At 51.5% G+C, this 11,543-nt stretch overlaps 1 non-coding gene across 1 annotated transcript; it reads left to right on the forward strand.

The window, feature by feature from the left end:
* Positions 1–7,987: 7,987 nt before the first annotated feature.
* Positions 7,988–8,180, forward strand: LOC127038481 (U2 spliceosomal RNA). The gene has a single exon (XR_007770663.1). It is a non-coding gene; the product is annotated as a U2 spliceosomal RNA (small nuclear RNA).
* The last annotated feature ends 3,363 nt before the right edge of the window (positions 8,181–11,543 follow it).

The following is an 11,543-nucleotide window of genomic DNA, read 5'->3' on the forward strand; positions in this document are numbered from 1 at the left end:
CAGGGAGAATCTGGGAGGGGAAGAGAGAAGGAGGGGGGAAGGTACATTTTCCTCTCTGTTTTGTGATTCAAGGAGTTTGGATCACAGTGATCTTCCAGGGTAACCCAGGGAGGGGAAGTCTGGGAGAGGTAACGGTGGGGGAAAGGGTTTGCTTTCCTTGTGTTAAGATCCAGAGAGTCTGGGTCTTGCGGGGTCCCCAGGCAAGGTTTTGAGGGGACCAGAGTGTACCAGGCACTGGAATTCCTGGTTGGTGGCAGCGCTACAGGTTCTAAGCTGGTAATTAAGCTTAGAGGAATTCATACTGGTACCCCATCTTTTGGACGCTAAGGTTCAGAGTGGGGAATTGTACCATGACACACAGTGTCTGCAAAAGCAGCAAAGAGTCGTGTGGCACCTTATAGACTAGCAGCATTGTTAGTATTGGAGCATGAGCTTTCGTGGGTGAATCCCCACTTCGTTTGATGCATCAGTGTCTGCCTTTTCCAAAGCAGTCCTTGGAGGGCCTTTTCATATGTGACCTAATGGATAAGGTGCCTGACTTTGGGTCAGGTGACTGAGGGGTCAAGTCCCTTCATGGTTGTGCTTGTGCAGTTTTGCCGTTGTGCTGAAAGTCCTGCTCCCTTCAGGGCTGGAACCTCTTCTGGGCTACTCAGGCCAATGCTCTGGCTGCAGCTAGAGCCTCGGGAAGGAGTTGGGGGATGGGCGTCACAAAGGCTGGGGCAGAAGCCCCAGGTGCTTCCAGTCTAGTCTTTGCCCTCGTTGACTTACCAAAGAAAATGGGCAGCTGCCCAGGCCAGCGTGTAGAGCAGTTTCCCTCTTCCACATGTGCGCCAGTCCCTGTGCTTGAGGGGGCTTGGTAAATAGCGCCTTGGGAACCTGGATGTTTCTCTGCTTCTCACCAGCTGGGGAAAAGCCTCTTGGGGTAAAATCTCCTGCCCTACTGCAAAAGTGAGCACCTTGAGTGGGAACGGTAGGAGGCCTCACCAGGGGGGCTGGCCCTGCTTTCTACCATTTCCGATAATGGCCACAGAGCATCTGCAGATGGCCTTCAGTGGGTGTTTGGCATGGCAGGGAGCAGGCTGGCTGAGTGTTTTTGTGCCTGTCTGAAGGCCACACATAGGCATGGTCCTGCCCTCCTCTTGCCCTGACCTTGGTTGTTGTGTGGCTTTTAAGCCTTCCCTTGGAGCTGTCAGCACCCGCTGCCTCTGCTCTAGGTGCCCAGAGGAGGAGAGGTGTGCTAGGCTCCAGCCTGGGAAGCCTGGCCCTGGCACTCCTTCCTTTAAATGCCATGAGGGCAAGAGGAAGAGCTGCAGCTACAGGGACCAAAGTTATGGACATTGAGTGAAGCAGCAAGAAACCCAACAATCAGGTCAACCCGCAGGAATCTCTAGCCAGAGTGTTAAGTTCTAGGACCCCACCCTATAGCAGCCAGTTGGATCAAAGACCAATGGGCATCAGTGATCCAGGAGGATGCAAAAAAAACCCCATCATTCTAGTTCAGCCAGCGAGAGAGTGAACAAGCATGTTGAGCTCCAAGGTTTTGCAGCAAATCAATGTATCTCCCAGAGGCCCCATTGAGACTTGGACTCTGATTCCAGGATTCAAAGTCCTGAGTGCTGCCCATTACACCATGGAACCTGCTGCTCTTTTAGTTTCTAAACCCCTATGACTCTCAGATGGCTGGCTTCCACTCTGCACTTATTGCTTCCCACCAGCGGCTTCCTCTCGCTGGATTCTCTCTCCTCCTTCAGTGACTGTGGTCCTGCACTATCAGATTGGTAGGGTCCTTCCCCAAGTCCTAGCATCCCCGCTTTGTCTCCATTCCCTGCAGTCCGCAAAAATGTCAGGAGAGGACGCCACTCCCTTCACTTGGTGGTCCCGCTCATATCGGCCAGCTGCAGACTCATCTCATTGAACTCAGCCAGCTGTCACTTGATCCAGTCATACAGTCACACACTGACTGGCTCCGCAGTCTGGATGGGCTTCTGGAAATCCCACAGGTGACACCGCAGGACTTGGCAGCATTGGTTTCTCTGATGTTGTGGTGTTTGCCCGACCACCAGAACAAAACCTCCAACTCCTCCCTCCTGCCTCACCGACTCCTACCAATCCCCCTGGTTGTCATAGAATTCTCTGATGCTTTCCCGTTCTGCCAATACCGCCAGGCCTCACCCCCCTGCTCCTTTATCTTGCAAGCTCTGGATGTTCAGCTTCCAATATTCTCTGCTATGGGTCAGGGAATTGCCCACATTGAGCACATGGTGAGAGCTGTGTGATCCAAACAGTCCTTTAGCACCACCCTGCACTGGGCTGTGAACATGCTCTTCCACGTAAATCCAGGCAATGCAACTCCTGGCCTGTCACCTCAGAAAGGTGTATCCCCTCTGCGGCTAGTGTGAACTCAGGTCAGAGGAATAGGAGGCTACCACCCGCCCTCCACTGATTCCATTATGGAGAAACACGCCTTCTAAGCCAACCTCACTACAGACCTGCGCCAGGTAGTGCACATCATAGAAGAGTTTCCTTTGATGGTCAGGAAAACAGGACCGACAGTCCTCAGGCCAGCTGCAACAATTGAAATCCCACCCCAACACCAAACACCGTGCGGTCCAGAAGAAGGGAGCCAGTTCCTTCCATAGAACTTCCCTTTCACGCCTTAACTGGGGGACCATAAACACTAATATAACAGTAACCAGTGTCACAGAGCACAAAATCTACCAGTAATGCCCTCCAGAACATTCTGTACTTGTACTGTGAATGTGAAGAACAAGACTCCAACCTCATCCTTCTTCCCTGGCCAGGAGGACCAGAGAGATGAGCCCTTCCTCCTATCACCCTCTGCCTATTGAGCTATTCTAGAGTTGTTAATGTGCATTTCCTGAACACCCACCATGTCCAAGTCCAGCTGCTCCAAGGCACTAAACATTAAGCAACTCCTCCTGGGCCCCCAAATCCCTGCCACCTTCCACATGGCCACTTTTACAGATGCCCCTTCCCTGGTACTGCCATTGCTCAGTTGCATAGAGGAGTTTTCATCCCTAATCCCTGCCCAGCAGCCCTCTGGTACCATTCCTGAGGGCCATCCTGCCTCACTCACTTCCTGCCATATTGGGAAAGACAGCTCCCATCCTTAAAGGTCATGTGGGCCAACTAGGAGCAGAAGCCCATTCTATGTTTTCCTACTGCAGAGCACAAGATCAGGAACTCATCTGGGCTGCAGGCACTGCTGTGCTCCCAGAAAACATGCTGCCACTGCACAAAGAGGAATGAAAGGGCCTGCTAAAGTCTGAGATTGAACCAGGGATCTTTAGATCTTCAGTCTAATGCTCCCCTAACTGAGCTACTTTGGCATTTGTCAGGGATGTTTTTGCAGCCATTGCACACAAAAAGGACCTCACTGTGAGCCTCCTATGAAGACAAAACTCACTTTGGCCTGCCTTACTCAGCTTGACTTGCTGCCTCACCCAGTTCCTGCCTGAGTTCCCAGGTTGACCTGGTGGCAGAAGGGGACTGGGGGCAAGTGGTGCGGGGGAGGAGTTGAGCTGGACCCTGAGCTAGACTAGACCCTGGCGGTGAGAGTCTGGCCACCACTTGCCGCCCCACCCTGTTGTCCTGGCTTCCTCCACTGGGTGTCATTTTGGGAGGGAGTGCGAACAGGAAAACGAACGGCTGCTCCACACCCCCACTGGAGAAACCCGACGCCCTTAGCTGTGGTGAGTAAGAAGTGGCTGACACGGCCTGTCCCCGGGGAGCTGCAACAGCAGCTGCCACCTCCTCCTCAGCTCTCGGCTGTGGGAAATGCTCATTGCCTGGCTGCATGGGCGGCTGCTGCTCCGTGCTCTGGAGAGCGTCTGTATTGCTCTGTCAAACCCCTGTCTTCCTTGAGCCAGTCTGGTAAGGTCCCAAGTGCCCCCTTTGGCCTGGTAGCTGAGAGTCTGTGCAGACATCAGCCCCCCTGCCAACCCCAGAGCCAGCAGCAGCACCAGGCCCCTCAGCACCACAGGGGCACTCAATGCACTTCCTGTGGGGAAATGGCTCCTTGGCATCCAGTTGCTAGAGTGAGAGCCAGGAGAGAGCAGTGTCTGGCTCACCTTGGGGGAGAGAAGAGACCTGATGAGTGCGGATCTCCCTCTGTCTCCCCCGCAAGGCTGGTCAGTTTTATTGTCACTGTGATAGTCAGTGCTTCCCTTCGGGGTCAGCCCTAGAGGGGTAGGGGGTCCGAGACAAATCCCCCCTTTCCTCTCCAGGCCCTGCCACCACTCCACCCCTTCCCCCCAGCGTCACCTGTGGGATTTTCACAAGGCCATCCAGACTGGGGAGCCAGTCAGCGTGTGACTGTACGACCGGATCAAGCGACAGCTGCCCGAGTTCCAGGAGATGAGGCTGCAGTGGTTGATTTGAGCGGGAGCACCGAGTGAAGGGAGGGGCGGCCTCCCCTGACATTTTTGTGGACTGCAGGGAATGGAGACAAAGCAGAGGGATGCTGGGACTCAGGGCAGGACCCCCCGGATCTGATAGTGCAGGACCACAGTCGCTGGAGGAGGAGAGAGAGTCCCGCGAGAGGAAGCCGCTGATGGGAAGCAATAAGTGCAGGGTGCAAACCAGCCACCTGAGAATCACAGGAGTCTAGAAAATAAACTAGCAGCAGGTTCCATGGTGTAATGGGCAGCACTTAGGACTCTGAATCCGCGTTCAAAACTCAGTGGGACCTCTGCACGTATGTTGGTTTGCTGCAAAGCCCTGGAGTTCAATGTGCTTAGTCCCTCTCTCACGATGAACTAGAGTGAGGTTTTTCTCCCTCATGCTGGGAGACAGATGCCCACTGGAGACAGGTCTTTGGTCCGGCCGGTTCAATGGGCCGGCTGCTATAGGTTGGGGTCCTAGAACTTAAGTCTGGCTAGAGAGTCCTGTGGGTTGACCATATGGTTGTTTCTCACTGCTTCACCTGATGTCTACAACTTTGGTCCCTGCAGCTGCCATGCTCTTCCTCTTGTGCACATGGCATTTAAAAGGAGTGCCAGGGCCAGGTTTCATAGTCAGGGAAAGGCGGGGTGGAGAAGAGTCCCAGGCTACCCTGGCACCGCTCTGCTGCCCACCCTCTCTGCTCTGGGATGTCTTGTGGTCTCACCAGGAGCAGCACAGGCTCCCTAAAAGCAGGGCCGCCCAGAGGATTTGGGGGCCTAATGCAGGGGAGCAGACATAAAAAAGGCACCATTGGCTGTGGCGCTTGTACTCACTGGGTGGCATCTGAGTCTTCAGTAGCAGCAGGTCCTTGGGTCGCTCTGCGTCTTTGGCAGCACTGAAGGACCCACCGCTGCCTGCCAAAGCAAGAGCTCGTAAGGCGCTAATCCGGATAGTGGTGGCTGGGTGGCAGGCAGGGCTGAAGAGCCAGCAGAGTAGCACAGTGGAAGCGTGCTGGGCCCATAACCCAGAAGTCAATGCATCGAAGTCATCCTCTGCTATGTGTACCCTTGTTTCTTTTCCTCTGGGCCTTCAAGCGAGGCTGTGACCAGCAGAGCACCAAGAGCCTGGGCCATGAGGCAAGAGGTGCCTGAGGCGAGGCCAGGGAGCAACCCGGCACCTCTGGCTGCCTGGGCTGAAGGCAAGAGGCAGGCCTGGGCGTGGCGAGGGCCTCCTGTCCTGCAATGAGGCCGCACTGGTCCCCTTTTCCCACCCACACCGGCAGGCAGCTGCTGCAGGAGAACACGAGGGAGGCTCTTGGGATGCCAGGCAGTGCTGTGTGTGTGGCTGTCAGGGGAAAGAGCCGAGATTCCCAACTCGACCTGCCATTGACTCATGTGCTCTGCGTGCCGTCAGCCAGTGCGGGCCAGGCTGCGGACGTGACTCAGGCTTGGGCAGCATGGCTGCGCTTTCCTTATGAGGCATGAGGCGCAGCGTACAGGGAAGTGGGAGGGAGGTGTCTTTGAGCCGGCGTGTCTCGTCCGCTTCTCCCTTGCCGCTTGGGCAGAGGCAGGAAGGGAGCAAAACGATCTCGGCAGAAGGTTTTGCGCTCGACCTTGAGGATTAAGCTTGAGCCCTCCGGCACGGCTGTCAGGAGATGGGTTTCTGAATGGCAAACAGCCCGCTCTTCAGGCCACCAGCTGAAAGCACTGAGGCAGCAAAACAGGACCTTTGAGGCTCCCAGCAGCTTTCAGGGAAACAAAGAAGTATCATGGCCTTTCTGCTGTCCCTGGGTGGACTTGAATCACCATCCTTTCAGTTAACACCAAATGCGCTGACCCATTGCACCACAGAGACAGGTACAGGCCAGGCTGTGTTGAGCACAACCAGCTCAGGGTCCGGTATAGCACATGCATGCAGCGCTTAGACAAGAAAAAGCAAGGAATTCGACTGGTATGGAGTGAAAGTTCTGTGGGAAGGAACCAAAAAGAGCATTGGGGCTGCGGTCTAGCGCTTGCATACACTTTCTTTGGCCTGTTTTCCTCTAAGAGTTAGCAGGGTGAATTTCTTAGTCACAGCTCAGTGGGTGGGTTTATGCAAATTCTAGACTCTGAGACTTGGAGCTGGGGTGCACAACTTTCAGGGTGCATGCACCACCTCAGCAACTAACCTTTGCTACCTCACTGCAGAACACCCCCCACACAGCAGCCTTTTACACATCAGGATCAAACCGTACCAGGACACAGGTGTAGCCACTTAAACCTAGGGCCCACAGCTTCAGCACTAACAACAATTCAAAGACAGTCAAAACTGCCTCTGTCTTTACACACCAGGGACAGCAGGAAGGAATTCAGCCAAGGTGAAACACCCCACAACACACATAAACAAACATCCATTCCTACCAGGTGTGGGTGTTTCCTCTGATTTTTAGCCTGCTAACACAGCAGTGGGAGATTGTCCTCTGGCTTTCTGCCCGGCTCCCTTCGCCATGCGCCTGGGCGTCAGCGGGACTGTCTCAGGAGAGCAATTCTGCCCCCTCACCTGCCGTCCCTGAGAAAAGACTGCTTTGAGCCCTGGGGCCTGGCCAGGGACTCCAATTTCCATACCCCTGGTGCATTGCGTGCAGCAGAGTGAGTCATTGGTCAAGGTGCTGGTTTTGCTTCCAGTGTCCCTGGTTCCAATGATCACATTCGGGATTTAAATTAGTTCAATTAAATTTTCTCTAAAAGCAAGAGGCTTAGTGGCCAGTCAGTGTAGTCACTCTGCCTGTAGCATATCGTGCGTTTTCCCTCGCAGTGACTCTGCAGCAGTTTTTGGGTTTGTTTCAGATTTTATAAAATCTTTGTTTCCTCTATTTTCTTCCTTTTTTTTTTAAAGTTGAAGGATTTCTTGGAGAGTGATATTTGTGAGTTTTTACTCAGTTTTGTGAGGTTGTTACCTCTTGTTGTGAAAAGAAAGCAGAATTCTAGTTGGACTTTTGCTATTTCTGTTCTGGGAGTGAGTGGCTGTGATACAATCCTTATTGATGGCAGGGGAAGATCTCTCTCTTCTACAGCGATGCTGCAATTTTTTGTTGGGCCCTTTCTCCTCCCCAGTCTCCTTTCCAACCGGGCAGGCAGGCTTGGTGGCCTGTGGAGGTGGGTCAAGCCAGGGTTTCTTTTGGCAGACACCTGGTTGAGAACTGGTGCTGTATGGTATCTCTCCTTAGTCATTTCTTGTCTAAACTGACCAGCCATAATATCTGTAGTCTCATCTCATACTTTGGAAGCCTGCTATTTACCCCTTTTCGTTGCAAAAACAGATTATTCCTGTTCTTTCTTTCCTATCTGCTAACCAGTTACTGATCCATGAGAGGGCTCGAGCTGTCTGGAGTAGCTCGTGACTGTGAGTGGCAACCTCAGGGTAGCCTGTTAAGAAGCAAGGCACAACCCCCAAATCAGTTGTGTGCTCTAGACTTAGATTTCACCAAGTGTCAGATTCAGGATGACGTGTCTTTTATGACGTTTTAAACCAAACTTGCTATTTTTGCATAATTTAAGCATTCTATGCAGAGGACTGGAAATGTTTTTATTAACCTGTATATTAGATCATTTTAACATTGGCTGGAATCAAAATGTTAAATCTGTTCTTATCACTTTAATAACAGATACTTCCTCTATCTCAGGACTATCTATTAAACTGATTTTTGGAACAGGGACATGGAGTAGCAGCTTCCTCCACCCAGTGCGCACATAGCCCTGTTATTGTCGCACTGAACCTCTAGGAACGGTGGACCTCCCTATGGGGAGAATATCATGGCTGAAGAGCAGTGAAGAAAAGTGGTGTTGTCTGTGTTCCCGTTTGGTTTGTACTGAGTATGGTTTGAGTCATTTGTATATTTTTGGTCAGTTATTAGTTACATCTTATTATTAGGCCTCTGAGTTGAAAGGCTGCTCTTGTAGATTTCACTTTCTCATTGTTTGTAGGTCAGTTAAACAGCTGCTTTCTTAGTCTATTCTGTGTCGGTTCTTAAACTGCTCTCCTTAGTACACCTTCCAACATTAATTGCATGGTTTGGATCGTTCTTTCCCTCGTCTCCCCACGGAAGAGAAATTTTCCATCCCTTTCCCGTTGGGAAAACGCCACCGTTTTAACTTAGAGAACAGTCTCTGTAAATGTTGTGCCCCGACGAGGAGGAAAGTCGGGGCCCTTTGAGTCACATTCCTAGAGTTTAAGGCTGGAAGGAATCAGCCGATCACCTCAGAGGGACTGGGGTGCACCAATGCCCAAGGCCTTACCCATGGCAAGGAATTGATTTGATGCCATTGACCGTACGTTTGAGGTAGTTCTGTGGGAAAGGAGCAGAAAAGAGCATTGGGGCTTAGCACTTGCATAGGCTTTCTTTGCCCTGGTTTGCTGTAAGAGTTAACAGTGAGAGATTGCTAGTCACAGGTCTGTGAGTGGATTTGTGCAAACTAGGAGTGTACAGGGAACTGTCTTTGAACAGAAGGAATGAGAGGAACCAGCGAGAGGAAGGAGGCTGAAAGACTTCTCTGTCTTTGAACAGAATTCTGTGTTAATGGTTCTTGCTTTGAATTCCTCTATTGGAGTCATTTCAGGGAAATGATCCTCACTTAGTTACCTAGTTCTCAAAGTCATGTGAATGGTATTTGGTGCATGTCTGGGAGCTCGTCATGGGGAGGTAGAAAGCGGTGGGGGCAGAGGGGCTGTGTAACATCCAAGGGTGTCAGCATTGCTTTTTGCCTTTTTAGAGCTTAGATCAAAGGATATATTCCCACTGGCTTAGTAGGTAATAATTGGTTTATTAGGCTTTGCTTTATTGTGTCTTGTCAATAAATCTATTCCCAAATATGTTTCTGTTGACTCTAGAACTTTGCTAGAATAAGAGGTTGAGGTTGAAGTGAAGTGAATGGGGGAACCACAGTTATCAATCCTGTGTTGTGAAGACAGGAGATAAGTCAAAATAAGGTATATCAAGTTTATCTACACTATTCCTATAGCTGAAGTTGTGTATCTTACATTGACTCTGTCCCCATCAGTGTAGATCAGTCCAAAGTATAAGTTGTTTCTTAGCCAATCCAAGGCTGTGATCAAGTGTCTTGGGGTATATCTACACTATGAAATAAGGTCAAATTTATACAAATCATTTTTTTAGAAATTGTTTTTATACAGTTCGTTGTGTGTGTCCCAACACAAAGTGCTCTAAGTGCATTAAGTCGGTGGACTGCGTCCACAGTACCGAAGCCAGCGTCGACTTCCAGAGCATTGCAATGTGGATAGCTGTGCGTAGCTATCCCACAGTTCTTACAGTCTCCGCCGCCCATTAGGATTCCGGGTTGAGAGCCCAGTGCCTGATGGGGCAAAAACAGTGTCGTGGGTGATTCTGGGTCCATGTCATCAGACTCCCCTCTCCCTCCCTCCTTGAAAGCAACGGCAGACAATCATTTCATACCTTTTTTCCTGGGTTACCTGAGCAGATGCCATTCCTTGGCAAGCATGGAGCCCGCTCAGCTGACCGTCACCGTACGTCTCCTGGGTTCTGGCAGACTGTGAAGAACTAAGAATGTTCTTAATGTTTTCTCTGAATACTGTGTTGGTGCCTCAGTGTCCCCATGGCAGTTCTTAAGTATCTGGCAGAGCAAAGGGCCAGTGCACCTAAATGCCTGACACTCTGTCTCCTAGCAACTGATGGCCTGGGCCCCTCCTCTGCAAAGGTGCCAGCTGAAGGTGTTGGAGACAAAGGGATCAGGTGACCTCCTGGCCCGGGAAAGGGGCTGAGGAGAGAGGTGGGGCTGGGAGGGGTTGTTAGTCTGGAGCTGGCTGGGGTTGAGGAATGAAGTGCAGACGTGGGGGGTCTGGTTCACTGCCCCCCAGAATGGACCCGGCCGAGGGGTCCGGTTCGCTGTATCTACAAGCTCTGTTTTAGACCCTTTTCCTGTCATCGAATAAACCTCTGTGTTACTGGCTGGCTGAGAGTCACGTCTGACTGCAAAGTGGGAGTGCAGGACCCTGTGGCTTCCCCAGGACCCTGCTGGGTCGGGCTCCCTGTGGGAAGCGCACGGAGGGGCAGAGGATGCTGAATGCTCCAAGGAGAGACCCAGGAGGTGAAGACGTGTGAGCTTCTTGCCCTGAACAAGTCTGCTCCAAGGGAGAGGAGGCTCCTCAAAGTCCTGACTGGCTTGGTGGGGAGCAGTTCCAGAGCATCGCCCGGTGACTCCGTGACACAGTCATGGGACTCCATTGCTACAGAGCAGCAGCTCATTGGTTTTTGGTGGCAGAAAGTGCATTATGATTGGTAGTCGTTATTACTGTACTCCTAGGTGCTCTTTTAGCTGATCTCAGGGAGGTCAGCTGTGTCACTTGCGCAGACATGGGAGTGACTCAGCCAGATCATTCCCATCTTCTGCCAAGCAGCCAGGAGATGACAATGGCTAGTAGTTGTACTGCACTGTTTGCTCTCAGGCAAAGATATAAAAGCTAGATGGGTCAAAACAAGAAATTGACCTGATTTGTTCTCTGAAATCAACGGCCTGCTAAACCCAGGGTTTTGAGTTCAGTCCTCAAGGGGGCCATTCTGTGTGGCAGATGTTTGTGTTTCTCCTTGATGCAAAGCCACCCCTTTTGCTAATTTTAATTCCCTGTAAGTGATGCCATCAGTCACCCCTTCCTCCATCAGAGCAACGGCAGACAATTGTTTCCTGCCTTTTTTCAGCACAGAACCAGAAGCTGCAAAAGCAAAACCAGGCAAGGAGGCGACAGCAGTGCGGTGACAAGAGTGATGAGGACATAGACATAGTCATAGACTTCTCACAAAGTACAGGCCAGGCAATGTGCCCCGGCAAAGTGCACATCATGCTGATGAGCTCTGCATGGTCACCTGTGATGATCAGCTCGCCACGCTGGCCGAACAGGAAATTAAATTCAAAAGTTTGCAACCCTTTTCCTGTCTACCTGGCCAGTGCATCTGAGTTGAGAACACTGTCCAGATAGTCACAATGGAGCACTCTGGGATAGCTCCCGGAGGCTGTTGAGTTGCGTCCACACTACCATAAATTCAACCCGGCAAGGCCAATTTCAGTGCTAATCCCCTTGTTGGAGGTGGAGTAAAGAAATCGATTTAAAGAGCCATTTGAGTTGAAAAA

This window comes from Gopherus flavomarginatus, chromosome 20 (assembly GCF_025201925.1).
Source record: "Gopherus flavomarginatus isolate rGopFla2 chromosome 20, rGopFla2.mat.asm, whole genome shotgun sequence".
In the NCBI taxonomy this organism is placed as follows: Eukaryota; Metazoa; Chordata; order Testudines; family Testudinidae; genus Gopherus; species Gopherus flavomarginatus.